Source organism: Hippopotamus amphibius, chromosome 11, assembly GCF_030028045.1.
Source record: "Hippopotamus amphibius kiboko isolate mHipAmp2 chromosome 11, mHipAmp2.hap2, whole genome shotgun sequence".
Lineage (NCBI taxonomy): Eukaryota > Metazoa > Chordata > Mammalia > Artiodactyla > Hippopotamidae > Hippopotamus > Hippopotamus amphibius.
The window spans coordinates 34294177-34303591 of record NC_080196.1 but is presented as its reverse complement, the minus strand read 5'-3'; positions in this window follow the sequence as shown (position 1 = coordinate 34303591).

Below are 9415 nucleotides of genomic sequence, written 5' to 3'. Positions count from 1 at the left end.
GTTTAATCCTCAGACCCCTTGTCTTTTCTACCTTCACCCACTCCCTTCATGATCTTATCCAGCCTAATGACTTTAAATACTAGCTATAAGCTAATGAATCCCAAGTTCAAGTTTCTAGCTAAGATGTATCCTTGAAATCCAGTCTTGTGTATCCAACTGCCTACTCAACATCTCCACTTGGATTGTTCAACAGGCAACTGAGACTTAGCATGTCCAAATGCAAATTCCTGGTTTCCAGCCCTAAATAGTCTTCCTAGGTCAGTCTCACCCATATTAGTGAATTGCCAAGTGTTTTTTATTTTATTTTGTTTTATTTTATTTCATTTATAAAAAATTTTTTGGCTGCGTTGGGTTTTCATTGCTGTGGGTGGGCTTTCTCTAGTTGTGAGGAGCGAGGGCTACTCTTCGTTGTGATAACTTGGGCTTCTCACAGTGGTGGCTTCTCCTGTCGCGGAGCTCAAGCTGTAGACCCATGGGCTTCAGTAGTTGTGGCACATGGGCTTAGTTGCTCTGCGGCATGTGGGGCCTTCCTGGCCCAGGGATCAAAACTGTGTCCCCTGCATTGGCAGGCAAATTCTTAACCACTGCGCCACCAGGGAAGTCCCTGGCTGAGTGTTTTAGACTAAAATCCTTGGCATCATACTTAACTCTCCTCTTTCTCTCACATCCCATATCCTGCAAATCCTGTTGACTCTGCCTCCAACTGAGAATTTGTCCTCTTTCCACAATCTGACCTCTAACACTTGGGTCCAAGCCCCACCATCTCCTGCCTGGACTACTGCAACAGCTTCCTAATGGGTCTTCTATTATCATGTAGCAGCCGGGGTGATTCTGATAAAGTGGAGGCCAGCTAAATGCCATGTGGCATTTTAAATTGAATCTTGAAACAGAAAGAAAAAAAAAATCATTAGTAGAAAAACTGGTGAAGCCTGAATAAAGTCTGGAGTTTAGTTTACACAAGGTACCAATGCTGGCTTCATAGTTCTGACAAATGTACCACAGTAATGTATAAATGCATAATGTTAACACTAGGGCAAACTGGGTGAATGGTATATGGGACCTCTCTTTACTATCTTTACAACTTTCCTGTAAATTGAAAATTATTCAGGCACTTCCCTGGTGGTCCAGGGAGTGAGACTCTGTGCTCCCAATGCAGGGGGCCTGGGTTCGATCCCTGGCTGGGGAACCAGATCCCGCATGCATGCCACAACCAAGAAATCCACATGCCGCAACTAAGAGCCCACATTTCTCAACGAAGATCCCGCGTGCTGCAACTAACACCCAGCAGAGCCAGAGCAAACAAACAAATAAATAAATTTTTTCATCTTTATTGGAGTAAAATTGCTTTACAACGCTGTTAGCTTCTGCTGTATAACAAAGTGAATCAGCCACATGTATACATGCATCCCCATATCCCTGCCTCCCAAACCTCCCTCCCACCATCCCTATCACACCCCTAGGTCGTCACAAAGCATCGAGCCGATCTCCCTGTGCTCTGCAACACCTTCCCACTAGCTATGTATTTTACATTTGGTAGTGCATATTTGTCAATGCTATCCTCTCACTTCGTCCTGGCTTCCCCTTCCCCTCTGTGTCCTCAAGTCTGTTCTCTGTGTCTGTATCTGTATTCCTGCCCTGCCACTAGGTTCATCAATACCATTTTTCTAGATTTCTATGTATGTGTTAGCATACAGTACTTTTTTTCCCTCTTTCTGATTTATTTCACTCTGTATGACAGACTCTAGGTCCATGCACCTCACTACAAATAACTTAATTTCGTTCCTTTTTTATGGCTGAGTAATATTCCATTGTACATATGTGCCACATCTTCTTTATCCATTCATCTGTCGATGGACATTTAGGTTGCTTCCATGTCCTGGCTATTGTAAATAGAAAATTATTCAAAATAAAAAGTTTATTTAAAAGATAGAGGTCAGGGATTTTCTAGGTGGTGCAATGGTTGAGAATCCGCCTGCCAATGCACGGGACATGGGTTCGAGACCTGCTCTGGGAAGATCCCACATGCTGCGGAGCAACTAAGCCCTTGGACCACAACTGTTAAGCTTGTGCTCTAGAGCCCATGAGCCACAACTATTGAGCCTGTGTGCCACAACAAGAAAAGCCACCACAATGAGGAACCTGCACACCACAATGAAGAGTAGCCCTTGCTCGCAGCAACTGGAGAAAGCCTGTGTGCAGCAACAAAGACCCAACGCAGCCAATAAATAAATAAAACAAATAAATAAATGAATTTATTAAAAAAAAAGGATAGAGGTCAGATTAAGTCACATCTCTGCTCAATACCTTCCAGTGGATCCCATCAGACCTTGTTCCCTACACTCCCCTCCCTGTCTTGCTCTGCTGCAGCTAAATTGGCCTCTGTGTTGATCCTGGAACACATCAAGCATGTTCCTTGCCTCAGGAACTTTGCACTAGCTCTTCCCTCTGCCTGGAATGCTCTTACTCAGATATTTTCATAGTTCACTCCCCCATTTCATTCAGTCTGCTGTTCAAATTTCATTTTAGTAAAGAGGCCCTCCCTGGTTATCCTATGTAATAACACCATTCCCACCCTTGGCATATTTCCATTACATGACTTTATTTTTCCCCACAACACTTTTCCCACCTGACATGTATACGCATTAGCATATTTATATATTGACTGGCTCCCTTTACTAGATTATAAACTCCACGAGGGGAAGGACTTTGCTTTTCTTTACTGCCATAACCCAGCTCCTGATTTATCATATCACATCTTGTACTGTTTAGCAATGAATTTGTTTTTCTGTCTTTATTGTGACTTGGGTTTGTTCCATGGTCAGGGTGCAAGATTTAGATTGATGGTGTGTTCACTGCTTTCTCATAACTTGGAAGAAGAAAATAAGATGAATTTTCTATGGGCCAGGCCCTTCCATTTAATCCTTACCACAACTCTGAAAGATAGGCATTACTATTTTTTTTTTTTTACAGGCAACACTATTGTTCTGGTTTTGTGGATGAGGAAGGAGGAGGTACAAGCAGTTAGGTGACCTCCCCAAGGTCACAGAGCTAGTTAGTGATAAAGCCAGGGTTCTGACCCAGGCTGGCCTTTGCCCTGTGCCAAGCTATTGATCTAGGCAGCTGTGCAAGGGTATAGCAGATTGTGGTCTCCAAAGGCGGCTGCCACAAAATCTCCCACTCCACATGCTCTTCTTATGTGACTTTGACTCCTCCCATCGAGAGGTAGCGTCTGTATTCCCTTACTTTGACTTTAGACAGCTTGTAACTATGGTGGAAGTGATGCTGTGTGACTTTTGAGGTTAGGTCACAAAATATGATTCCAGTTTCACCTGATTCTCTTGAAACACTTGCCTTTGGAGACCTGAGTTGCCGTGTAATCAGTCTGAGTGCCCTGAGGTCACCGTGCTGTGAGGAAGCAAACTAGCCCCAGTGGAGAGGCCACATGGAGAGGACCTGAGTCTACGTGGTGAACCAGAGAGGCCCAGAGAGCCCAGCTGCTCCAGCTCCTGCTGTTTCAGCTCCAGCCACTGAATAACCACAGTTGCATGAGAGACAAAGTCAGAACCGCCCAGCTGAGCCCTTCCTGAATCACCCGCAGGAATCTGAGAGATAATACAGTGATTCTTGTCTTAAGCCACTAAGTTTTGAGGTGATTTGTTATGTTCGGTGATAGATACCTGGAACAAAGGGAGTAACAAAATGTCAGAAGCATTCAGTGGGTAAGTCCCTTATTTCTGGCCCTAAATTTCCCTTGTAAACAGTGGGTCGTAACTCAGTGGTTGCTAAGGATGGTTCCATCCCTGATGATTGGTGCTTATCCATAATGATGCCACATCCCTCATTGTCCATTTTTTGCTGCCTCCTAATATCCAGTCATTATCCCATCACTCCATTATTCAGAGAGAGAACACTAACACCCCACCCCCCACCCTCTGACACCAAGAAATGCCTGTGGATCTGCTGGGGAAAGGAGATGGGCACCTCTGGCCTTAATCTGCTTGAGATGTCTTGAAGTGGAGGTGCGGTGTAGTGAAGTAGAGTGAACAGGATTTGGAATCTGGCCGCTGATCGGCATTGGCTGTGTGACCCCTGAGAAAGTCTCATAATCTTTTTGGGCATCAGTTTCCCTGTTTGTAAAATGGGGAGAACAGTACCAGCCTTCCTCTCTAATGGGGTCACTGTGAGGGTAGAATGAGATAGTGTGTGTACAAGTGTAGTTATGTGTACAGGAGGTGGGAGAGTGGAGGCTGGGATGAGTAGTTGCTGAGGCTTTGCGGGGGGAAGTTCCTGGTAAAGTCAATTCCCTGCCTTGGAGTAGGAGAAGGGGTTAGTGGCAACACCAGTGATGGAAAGTTGAACTGGGCTGTGCTGGGGCTTGTTTCTCAGCATCTGTTTTCATTCCAGTATATTTGAGAATCCACCCACTGCTGGGGTGGAAGCACATTGACATAAAAGACACCATTGAGTCCAGGCTTCATTCTCTGCAAAACTCTTTCTAACACGCTCACCCCTTGCCTATTTAACAGTCACCTAAGAAAGAGGGCTGTCTCACTTCTTGGATTTCCAAGAACTGCCCCCCTGAAACAATTACCTATTTCTGGAGACCCCACTACTCTCTGGGTAACAGAGGCTTCAAACCTTAAAGCCATCCTTGCCTCCTCTCTCTCCTCCATTCCCTTGTTCAGGCTGCTCACCAAACGTTGTCCAATCCTCCTTCTCCTGCGACCCTGGGTCCATTTGGTCTCACTGTCTCAGTCCTTGTCTCACCCTCCTCACCATACCAGACTCAGGACAAGCGTTTCCTACCTAGTCTTTCAGCTCCAGAACCACCCCCTCCTCCCACGCACATGTTCTGCAGGGCATCTTGAGGTTAAACGCTCTGCCTCAGCATCCTTATCACCTCCCTCCCTGGCTCAGCAGCCTGGGATTGCTCCTATTACTCTTCAGGCCATGTGGTGTCAAGGCAAGAGTACCAGAAGCTCCTTCAAATCCTGGCTCCATCATCTGCAGCTGGGTGACCTTCAGGAGATAACTAACTTCTCTGAGCCTCAAGGTCCTAGCTGATAAAAGAGAGGAATATCCTATGTATCAGGCACTGTTCTAAGCACTTTATGTGCATGAACTCATCTGAGCCTTATGACTCTGTGAGGTAGGTACTATGCTTAACCCAGTTTTACAGATGGGGAAACTGTAAACTCACAGAGCACTTCAGTCATTTGCCCATGTTTTGCAGCTAGTTAACTGCAGGATACAAACCCAGGTAGACTGTGTCAGAGACCCTGATCTTTTTATTTTATTTTATTTTATTTTTTTTGCCACGCCTTGTGGCATGTGGGACCTTAGTTCCCAGACCAAGGATCGAACTCATACCCCCTGCAGTGGAAGCACAGAGTCCTAACCACTGGACAACCAGGGAAGTCCATCAGAAACCCTGCTCTTATCCTTGGGAAAAGTGACTGGTATGGGTTGTCTGATGCTAATAAACTCTTGGCTTCAATTTCTGCTTCACAATACAACTCAGTGGCTACTCTTTGGCAGACTTTGCGAACAGGTTGGGCTGGAAGTCTGATGACTTTGGCGTCCTCCTAAACCTGCCTGAATGGTGGCCTCCTTCAGATGGGTGCCAGTAGACATCGGAGGTTCATTTCTGGCTTTAATCCCAGACTCTAACAGTAACTACTGCTCTAGAATACCCTGGTCTCCCAACCCTCTGGATTCCCCACTTTCCTGAGCATTTCCTTTCTGAGTACCTGCCAATCACTCCCTCCTCCAGGGCCCCTAGCCATGTAGATTCATCTTTCTTGGCCTCTCAATCCATCATCTTGGGGGTGGGTTCCCAAGTTCCCCTCCTCTCTCCCCTAACCTCCTTTCAAACCAGAAACGTTGTGTACTACCAACACCAAATGAGGGTGCAGAGACAAGAGAACACGGAACAAGAGAAGCCCCTCATTCAATGACCCACCCATGATATTTCTCTTTCTCCCTGTCAGAGCCTAGCATGTGGTCAGGAGCTGGAAGGGACCTCAGATGCTCAGTAAGCATTAGTCAAATGAGTGCATGAATTAATACAAATGAAAACAGGTACTAGACCTTGACCTCAGGCAGCTTACAGTCTAGCAGGGCAGGCACACCCACGCATCACCTACACACGCCAAGTAAACAGGGACCAGATGCACTCATGGGGCCTGGACCTCACGGAGACCCGAAGGTATGCAGTCCTGGCCCCTGTCCTCACCAGGTAAGGGACAATCATCTGCCTGCTTGTTTGGTCCTGCCACTGCCTCTTCAAGACAGTTCTGGTCAGTCCAACAAGTTGGGTCTGCAGGTGGGCACTGAATGGGCGCAGAGAGGGAGTCAGGCATATATGTGTGTAGTCCCACCCTGTGCTGGGGCTTTCTGCCAGCACTGGGCCCTGAAACAAATGCCCTTCCCCTCTGGTTGTTTCCTGACCTCCACTCCCACCTCGTCCTCATAGCAGGAGTTGGAGGCAGCTGCTCAAGGCCTGAAATCTAAACCAGCTATTGTGCCCCTCCTTTTGGCTTTGTTTGACTGCAGGGGGCGGGGCGGGGTGGGGGGTAGGGCTTATTTGTGCCTCAGGGGCTGGAGTGCCAAGTCCCAGGCCCCGGAATGCCATGCTTGGGGTATCTGGAGATACCTGCTTAGGGAAAGGGGGGGAAGCTGGATGAGGGTAGATGCTGACTATGGGCCTTGGGGTTAGTTGAGAAGTGGCAGAGGGGGTTGCTTTGCCCTCTGATGGGCTAAGTGTGCAGTCATGCAGCTAGTGTTCAAATGTCAAGAGAGGGGATGCATCCATCTGGAATCATGAGAGTGTGCAGATTCCTGTGCACAGGCCTGGAAGGGCAAGAGGTTCACCTATACCCAGAGCTATGAGTGTAAAGCACAGCAGTACCAAGTGTTCACACAGCTACCCAGTGCCCATGAGGGGATGGGGGAGGTGATGGCCCAGGCAGGTCCTACTCCAGCCTCTCCAGCAGCTGCTAAAGGAGCCATCCCAGGAGGTTTACCTGAAGCTGCTGGGAGCTGGGCCTCCTCTTTTAAAATTTCATGTATAAACAATTACTTGGTCTATGGGACACCACGTACATTCAAGGCCAGGTTTCAGGTTCAGACCTGGGATGGAGGGAAACCCTTCTGATTTGGCAAAGAGACAGGGCATGGCAGAACTACCCAGCTGCTATCAGGTCAGAGTGAAACTGGGCCTGACAAATGGGCCCTGGCACCATCCAGAAGAGGGAGGTAAGCTGTTGCTGCTACACCTTTTGAGCTTTCCCAGGACTCAAAACTGAAGCCTGAGAGGGGAGGCACCTGCCCAAAATCTGAGTGGGGAGACAAGCCCTGTCCTCAGGGAGTCCCTGCCTTAGAGTTGGCAGAGGTGGGACTCCACCAGAAGCAAGAAAACAAGACTTGGTATCATATAAAGATGTATGGGATGTATATTTTATTTTATTATTATTTTTTTGATGTATATTTTAAGGTGTTTTTTTTTTTTACTGGAAATATTTTTATTTTGGTAAAATACATATCACATTTGCCATGTTAGCCAACTTTAAGTGTACAATTCCTTGACATTAATAGTGATCGCCAACATTCACATTGTTGCGCAACCACGGCCACAAACCAGCTCCAGAATTTGTCATCTTCCCAAACTGAAACTCTATACCCAGTAAACAGTAACTCCCAATCCCCCATTCCCCAGCACCTGGCAACCACTGTTCTATTTTCTGTCTCTAAGAATCTGACTACTCTAGGTACTTTATATATGTAGAATCATGGAGTATTGGTCCTTTTGTGACTGGCTTATTGTATGTAACACAGTGTCTTCAAGGTGTGTCCATGTTGTAGCATGTGTCAGAACTTCCTTTTTATGGCTGAGAAGTATTCCATTGTATGTATATACCATATTTCGTTAATCCGTGTATCCTCTACAATTGGGTGGCTTCCACCTTTTGACTGTTGTAATAACGCTGCGGTGCGTTAGCATTATTGCACATATCGGTGCAGAAATATTTATTTGAATTCCTGCCTTCATTAAGATTCTTTTAAGAGTTAAGTGGCTTTTAAGAATATTACAGAATGCAAGATCCTACCCAGTTTCAAGGCCTTTAAAATTATATTTCTTAGACTTCCATCAAATTCAACATCCTGAGTTAGGAAAAAGACATTTATACATAAGAAAAGCTTACCCACCAGGGTGGCAGCTGTGAACTTCTATTAATAGACAGAAGAGTTAGGAAACGAGTATAATTTAAATCTAGGGAAGCAGACTATGTTATCACCTCTTGAGGTTTTGAAAGCATTGTCAAAACAACCATGTAAATAGGGTTCAACATGTCTAATCAGGTCATAAACCAGAAGATAGGCAGCCTCCCAGCTTTAAACTACTAGTAGATAATGTCAACTGCAACCAAAATGGCTGAATATGGTTTTAGGCCCTTCGAGCTAACATGATGAACAGTTCCAAAGAGTATGGGGCTGAACTCAGGGTGGTTTCAACTCTTTTCCCAACAGTTTCCTCCAATACCTGGCTCTCAAATTGCTATCTTATTCCAAGACCCACTTCTTCCTTTTTTTAAATTTTATTGAGGTCTAGTTGATTTACAGTGTTGTGTTAATTTCTGCTTCACAGCAAAGTGATTCGGTTATACACATATATGTACATTCTTTTTCATATTCTTTTCCATTATGGTTTATCACAGATATTGACTGTAGTTCCCTGCACTATACAATATGACCTTGTTTATCCATCCTATATATTAGTTTACATCTGCTAATCCCAAACACCCAATCCTTCCCTCCCCCACCCTGCTTCCCCTTTGGCAACTATAAGTCTGTCCTCTAAGTTTGTGAGTCTGTTTCTGTTTCGTAGATATGTTCATTTGTGTTGTATTTTAGATTCCACACATAAATGATATCATATGGTATTCATCTTTCTCTTTCTGACTTACTTCACTTAGTATGATAATCTCTAAGTCCATCCATGCTGCTGCTAATGGCATTATTTTGGTCCTTTTTATGGCTGAGTAATATTCAGTTGTGGAGCCTGCCTGCTGCAACTAAGACCCAGTGCAATGAAATAAGTAAATAAATATTTTAAAAAAAGCAAAAATAAAAACTCTGGAGGACTGTGACTCCCTTTTTTTTCAAAGGTATATTTATGTTTACTGACACTTTCCCTGTTTACAAAATATAAACATAAATCATTTTTCAGATTTATATAGCCTGAGTTTGTTTATCTGACAGTCCATGGGCCTCCCTCTCCCTATGGATCCCAACACAATCTCAGGAAAGGTAGAGAGACAATCTTTTCTCTTTCTTCCTTCAGACAGATTCCTTTTAGTAAATAGTAAAAGTCATGTTAAAAAAAAATCTGAGTTTGTGGTCTTTTATCACAACA